The following is an 8,247-nucleotide window of genomic DNA, read 5'->3' as shown; positions in this document are numbered from 1 at the left end:
CAGGCAGATATTTGGGGTATAATATGTCTGGTGGAGCCGGACCCTGTCATGGTGTCTATACAGGTAGATATTTGGGCTATAATATGTCTGGTGAAGCCGGACCCTGTCATGGTGTCTATACAGCTAGATATTTGGGGAATAATATGTCTGGTGGAGCCGGACCCTGTCATGGTGTCTATACAGGCAGATATTTGGGGTATAATGAGTCTGGTGGAGCCGGACCCTGTCATGGTGTCTATACAGGTAGATATTTGGGGTATAATATGTCTGGTGGAGCCGGACCCTGTCATGGTGTCTATACAGACAGATATTTGGGCTATAATGAGTCTGGTGGAGCCGGACCCTGTCATGGTGTCTATACAGGCAGATATTTGGGGTGTAATGAGTCTGGTCGAGCCGGACCCTGTCATGGGGTCTATACAGGCAGATATTTGGGATATAATGAGTCTGGTGGAGTCGGACCCAGTCATGGTGTCTATGCAGCTAGATATTTGGGGTATAATATGTCTGGTGGAGTCGGACCCTGTCATGGTGTCTATACAGGTAGATATTTGGGGTATAATATGTCTGGTGGAGCCGGACCCCGTCATGGTGTCTATACAGGCAGATATTTGGGGTATAATATGTCTGGTGGAGCCGGACCCTGTCATGGTGTCTATACAGGTAGATATTTGGGGTGTAATATGTCTGGTGGAGCCGGACCCTGTCATGGTGTCTATACAGGTAGATATTTGGGGTGTAATATGTCTGGTGAAGCCGGACCCTGTCATGGTGTCTATACAGGTAGATATTTGGGGTAAAATGAGTCTGGTGGAGCCAGACCCTGTCATGGTGTCTATACAGGCAGATATTTGGGGTATAATATGTCTGGTGGAGCCGGACCCTGTCATGGTGTCTATACAGGTAGATATTTGGGGTATAATGAGTCTGGTGAAGCCGGACCCTGTCATGGTGTCTATACAGGTAGATATTTGGGCTATAATGAGTCTGGTGGAGCCGGACCCTGTCATGGTGTCTATACAGGCAGATATTTGGGATATAATATGTCTGGTGGAGCCGGACCCTGTCATGGTGTCTATACAGGTAGATATTTGGGGTATAATGAGTCTGGTGAAGCCGGACCCTGTCATGTTGTCTATACAGGCAGATATTTGGGGTATAATGAGTCTGGTGAAGCCGGACCCTGTCATGGTGTCTATACAGGCAGATATTTGGGGTATAATATGTTTGGTGGAGCCGGACCCTGTCATGGTGTCTATACAGGTAGATATTTGGGGTATAATATGTCTGGTGAAGCAGGACCCTGTCATGGTGTCTATACAGGCAGATATTTGGTATATAATGAGTCTGGTGGAGCCGGACCCTGTCATGGTGTCTATACAGCTAGATATTTGGGGTATAATATGTCTGGTGGAGTCGGACCCTGTCATGGTGTCTATACAGGTAGATATTTGGGGTATAATGAGTCTGGTGGAGCCGGACCCTGTCATGGTGTCTATACAGGCAGATATTTGGGGTATAATGAGTCTGGTGGAGCCGGACCCTGTCATGGTGTCTATACAGGTAGATATTTGGGATATAATATGTCTGGTGGAGCCGGACCCTGTCATGGTGTCTATACAGGTAGATATTTGGGATATAATATGTCTGGTGGAGCCGGAACCTGTCATGGTGTCTATACAGGCAGATATTTGTGGTATAATGAGTCTGGTGGAGCCGGACCCTGTCATGGTGTCTATACAGGCAGATATTTGGGGTATAATGAGTCTGGTGGAGCCGGACCCTGTCATGGTGTCTATACAGGCAGATATTTGGGGTATAATAGGTCTGGTGGAGCCGGACCCTGTCATGGTGTCTATACAGGTAGATATTTGGGGTATAATGAGTCTGGTGGAGCCGGACCCTGTCATGGTGTCTATACAGGTAGATATTTGGGGTATAATGAGTCTGGTGGAGCCAGACCCTGTCATGGTGTCTATACAGGCAGATATTTGGGGTATAATATGTCTGGTGGAGCCGGACCCTGTCATGGTGTCTATACAGGCAGATATTTGGGGTATAATATGTCTGGTGGAGCCGGACCCTGTCATGGTGTCTATACAGGTAGATATTTGGGGTATAATGAGTCTGGTGGAGCCAGACCCTGTCATGGTGTCTATACAGGCAGATATTTGGGGTATAATGAGTCTGGTGGAGCCAGACCCTGTCATGGTTTCTATACAGGTAGATATTTGGGGTATAATGAGTCTGTTGAAGCCGGACCCTGTCATGGTGTCTATACAGGTAGATATTTGGGCTATAATGAGTCTGGTGGAGCCAGACCCTGTCATGGTGTCTATACAGGTAGATATTTGGGGTATAATGAGTCTGTTGAAGCCGGACCCTGTCATGGTGTCTATACAGGTAGATATTTGGGCTATAATGAGTCTGGTGGAGTCGGACCCTGTCATGGTGTCTATACAGGCAGATATTTGGGATATAATATGTCTGGTGGAGCTGGACCCTGTCATGGTGTCTATACAGGCAGATATTTGAGGTATAATGAGTCTGGTGAAGCAGGACCCTGTCATGGTGTCTATACAGGCAGATATTTGGGGTATAATATGTCTGGTGGAGCAGGACCCCGTCATGGTGTCTATACAGGCAGATATTTGGGGTATAATGAGTCTGGTGAAGCCGGACCCTGTCACGGTGACTATACAGGTAGATATTTGGGCTATAATGAGTCTGGTGGAGCCGGACCCTGTCATGGTGTCTATACAGGCAGATATTTGGGATATAATATGTCTGGTGGAGCCGGACCCTGTCATGGTGTCTATACAGGCAGATATTTGGGGTATAATGAGTCTGGTGAAGCCGGACCCCGTCATGGTGTCTATACAGGCAGATATTTGGGATATAATATGTCTGGTGAAGCCGGACCCTGTCATGGTGTCTATACAGGCAGATATTTGGGGTATAATATGTCTGGTGGAGCCGGACCCTGTCATGGTGTCTATACAGGCAGATATTTGGGGTATAATGAGTCTGGTGAAGCCGGACCCTGTCATGGTGTCTATACAGGCAGATATTTGGGATATAATATGTCTGGTGGAGCCGGACCCTGTCATGGTGTCTATACAGGTAGATATTTGGGGTATAATATGTCTGGTGGAGCCGGACCCTGTCATGGTGTCTATACAGGTAGACATTTGTGGTATAATGAGTCTGGTGGAGCCGGACCCTGTCATGGTGTCTATACAGGCAGATATTTGGGGTATAATATGTCTGGTGGAGCCGGACCCTGTCATAGTGTCTATACAGGCAGATATTTGGGGTATAATATGTCTGGTGGAGCCGGACCCTGTCATGGTGTCTATACAGGCAGATATTTGGGGTATAATATGTCTGGTGGAGCCGGACCCTGTCATGGTGTCTATACAGGCAGATATTTGGGATATAATGAGTCTGGTGGAGTCGGACCCTGTCATGGTGTCTATACAGGCAGATATTTGGGGTATAATATGTCTGGTGGAGCCGGACCCTGTCATGGTGTCTATACAGGCAGATATTTGGGTATAATATGTCTGGTGAAGCCGGACCCTGTCATGGTGTCTATACAGGTAGATATTTGGGATATAATATGTCTGGTGAAGCTGGACCCTGTCATGGTATCTATACAGGTAGATATTTGGGGTATAATGAGTCTGGTGGAGCCGGACCCTGTCATGGTGTCTATACAGGTAGATATTTGGGCTATAATATGTCTGGTGAAGCCGGACCCTGTCATGGTGTCTATACAGGCAGATATTTGGGGTATAATATGTCTGGTGGAGCAGGACCCTGTCATGGTGTCTATACAGGCAGAAATTTGGTGTATAATATGTCTGGTGGAGCCGGACCCCGTCATGGTGTCTATACAGGCAGATATTTGGGATATAATATGTCTGGTGAAGCCGGACCCTGTCATGGTGTCTATACAGGTAGATATTTGGGGTATAATGAGTCTGGTGAAGCCGGACCCTGTCATGGTGTCTATACAGACAGATATTTGGGGTATAAAGAGTCTGGTGAAGCCGGACCCTGTCATGGTGTCTATACAGGCAGATATTTGGGGTATAATATGTCTGGTGAAGCCGGACCCCGTCATGGTGTCTATACAGGCAGATATTTGGGGTATAATATGTCTGGTGGAGCCGGACCCTGTCATGGTGTCTATGCAGGCAGATGTTTGGGGTATAATGAGTCTGGTGGAGCCGGACCCTGTCATGGTGTCTATACAGGCAGATATTTGGGGTATAATATGTCTGGTGGAGCCGGACCCTGTCATGGTGTCTATGCAGGCAGATGTTTGGGGTATAATGAGTCTGGTGGAGCCGGACCCTGTCATGGTGTCTATACAGGTAGATATTTGGGGTATAATATGTCTGGTGGAGCCAGACCCTGTCATGGTGTCTATACAGGTAGAAATTTGGGATATAATATGTCTGGTGGAGCCGGACCCTGTCATTGTGTCTATACAGGTAGATATTTGGGATATAATATGTCTGGTTGAGCCGGACCCTGTCATGGTGTCTATACAGGTAGATATTTGGGATATAATATGTCTGGTGGAGCCGAACCCTGTCATGGTGTCTATACAGGTAGATATTTGGGATATAATATGTCTGGTGGAGCCGGACTCTGTCATGGTGTCTATACGGGTAGATATTTGGGGTATAATGAGTCTGGTGAAGCAGGACCCTGTCATGGTGTCTATACAGGTAGATATTAATGGTGCACTGGCCCTTTAAATCTGAGAGACCTGGCACGCGCGCGCCTTAGAGAGCGGGACCGCGCGTGTCGGGACCGAGCAGGAGGACGGGGCAGGTAGATGGAACGGGATGCGACCCGAGGGCATGCACGTCCCGCCGTGCGGATCGCATCCCCGCCGGGGGACACAGAGCAGCGCTCCCGGTCAGCGAGTCTGACCAGGTCACTGCAAGCAGGAGCAGAATGCCGCGAGCGCTCCGGGGGAGGAGCGGGACCCGGAGCGCTCAGCGTTACAGATATTTGGGGTATAATGAGTCTGGTGGAGCCGGACCCTGTCATGGTGTCTATACAGGCAGATATTTGGGGTATAATATGTCTGGTGGAGCCGGACCCTGTCATAGTGTCTATACAGGCAGATATTTGGGGTATAATATGTCTGGTGGAGCCGGACCCTGTTATGGTGTCTATACAGGTAGATATTTGGGATATAATATGTCTGGTGGAGCCGGACCCTGTCATGGTGTCTATACAGGCAGATATTTGGGGTATAATGAGTCTGGTGGAGCCGGACCCTGTCATGGTGTCTATACAGGCAGATATTTGGGGTATAATATGTCTGGTGGAGCCGGACCCTGTCATGGTGTCTATACAGGTAGATATTTGGGGGATAATATGTCTGGTGGAGCCGGACCCTGTCATGGTGTCTATACAGGTAGATATTTGGGGCATAATATGTCTGGTGAAGCAGGACCCTGTCATGGTGTCTATACAGGCAGATATTTGGGGTATAATATGTCTGGTGGAACCGGACCCTGTCATGGTGTCTATACAGGCAGATATTTGGGTATAATATGTCTGGTGAAGCCGGACCCTGTCATGGTGTCTATACAGGCAGATATTTGGGATATAATATGTCTGGTGGAGCCGGACCCTGTCATGGTGTCTATACAGGTAGATATTTGGGGTATAATGAGTCTGGTGGAGCCGGACCCTGTCATGGTGTCTATACAGGTGGATATTTGGGCTATAATATGTCTGGTGAAGCCGGACCCTGTCATGGTGTCTATACAGGTAGATATTTGGGATATAATATGTCTGGTGGAGCCGGACTCTGTCATGGTGTCTATACGGGTAGATATTTGGGGTATAATGAGTCTGGTGAAGCAGGACCCTGTCATGGTGTCTATACAGGTAGATATTAATGGTGCACTGGCCCTTTAAATCTGAGAGACCTGGCACGCGCGCGCCTTAGAGAGCGGGACCGCGCGTGTCGGGACCGAGCAGGAGGACGGGGCAGGTAGATGGAACGGGATGCGACCCGAGGGCATGCACGTCCCGCCGTGCGGATCGCATCCCCGCCGGGGGACACAGAGCAGCGCTCCCGGTCAGCGAGTCTGACCAGGTCACTGCAAGCAGGAGCAGAATGCCGCGAGCGCTCCGGGGGAGGAGCGGGACCCGGAGCGCTCAGCGTTACAGATATTTGGGGTATAATGAGTCTGGTGGAGCCGGACCCTGTCATGGTGTCTATACAGGCAGATATTTGGGGTATAATATGTCTGGTGGAGCCGGACCCTGTCATAGTGTCTATACAGGCAGATATTTGGGGTATAATATGTCTGGTGGAGCCGGACCCTGTTATGGTGTCTATACAGGTAGATATTTGGGATATAATATGTCTGGTGGAGCCGGACCCTGTCATGGTGTCTATACAGGCAGATATTTGGGGTATAATGAGTCTGGTGGAGCCGGACCCTGTCATGGTGTCTATACAGGCAGATATTTGGGGTATAATATGTCTGGTGGAGCCGGACCCTGTCATGGTGTCTATACAGGTAGATATTTGGGGGATAATATGTCTGGTGGAGCCGGACCCTGTCATGGTGTCTATACAGGTAGATATTTGGGGCATAATATGTCTGGTGAAGCAGGACCCTGTCATGGTGTCTATACAGGCAGATATTTGGGGTATAATATGTCTGGTGGAACCGGACCCTGTCATGGTGTCTATACAGGCAGATATTTGGGTATAATATGTCTGGTGAAGCCGGACCCTGTTATGGTGTCTATACAGGCAGATATTTGGGATATAATATGTCTGGTGGAGCCGGACCCTGTCATGGTGTCTATACAGGTAGATATTTGGGGTATAATGAGTCTGGTGGAGCCGGACCCTGTCATGGTGTCTATACAGGTGGATATTTGGGCTATAATATGTCTGGTGAAGCCGGACCCTGTCATGGTGTCTATACAGGCAGATATTTGGGGTATAATATGTCTGGTGAAGCCGGTCCCTGTCATGGTGTCTATACAGGTAGATATTTGGGGTATAATGAGTCTGGTGAAGCCGGACCCTGTCATGGTGTCTATACAGGTAGATATTAATGGTGCACTGGCCCTTTAAATCTGAAAGACCCGGCACGCGCGCGCCCTAGAGAGCGGGACCGCGCGTGCCGGGACTGAGCAGGAGGACGGGGCAGGTAGATGGAACGGGATGCGACCCGAGGGCAGGCACGTCCCGCCGTGCGGATCGCATCCCCGCCGGGGAACACAGAGCAGCGCTCCCGGTCAGCGAGTCTGACCAGGTCACTGCAAGCAGGAGCAGAATGCCGCGAGCGCTCCGGGGGAGGAGCGGGACCCGGAGCGCTCAGCGTTACAGATATTTGGGGTATAATGAGTCTGGTGGAGCCGGACCCTGTCATGGTGTCTATACAGGCAAATATTTGGGATATAATATGTCTGGTGGAGCCGGACCCTGTCATGGTGTCTATACAGGTAGATATTTGGGGTATAATATGTCTGGTGGAGCCGGACCCTGTCATGGTGTCTATACAGGTAGATATTTGGGGTATAATGAGTCTGGTGGAGCCGGACCCTGTCATGGTGTCTATACAGGCAAATATTTGGGATATAATATGTCTGGTGGAGCCGGACCCTGTCATGGTGTCTATACAGGTAGATATTTGGGGTATAATATGTCTGGTGGAGCCGGACCCTGTCATGGTGTCTATACAGGTAGATATTTGGGGTATAATATGTCTGGTGGAGCCGGACCCTGTCATAGTGTCTATACAGGCAGATATTTGGGGTATAATATGTCTGGTGGAGCCGGACCCTGTCATGGTGTCTATACAGGCAGATATTTGGGATATAATATGTCTGGTGGAGCCGGACCCTGTCATGGTGTCTATACAGGCAGAAATTTGGGATATAATATGTCTGGTGGAGCCGGACCCTGTCATGGTGTCTATACAGGCAGATATTTGGGGTATAATATGTCTGGTGGAGCCGGACCCTGTCATGGTGTCTATACAGGTAGATATTTGGGGGATAATATGTCTGGTGGAGCCGGACCCTGTCATGGTGTCTATACAGGTAGATATTTGGGGCATAATATGTCTGGTGAAGCAGGACCCTGTCATGGTGTCTATACAGGCAGATATTTGGGGTATAATATGTCTGGTGGAGCCGGACCCTGTCATGGTGTCTATACAGGCAGATATTTGGGTATAATATGTC

Source organism: Hyla sarda, unplaced genomic scaffold (genome assembly GCF_029499605.1).
Source record: "Hyla sarda isolate aHylSar1 unplaced genomic scaffold, aHylSar1.hap1 scaffold_637, whole genome shotgun sequence".
NCBI lineage: Eukaryota > Metazoa > Chordata > Amphibia > Anura > Hylidae > Hyla > Hyla sarda.
This window is presented reverse-complemented; position numbering follows the sequence as displayed.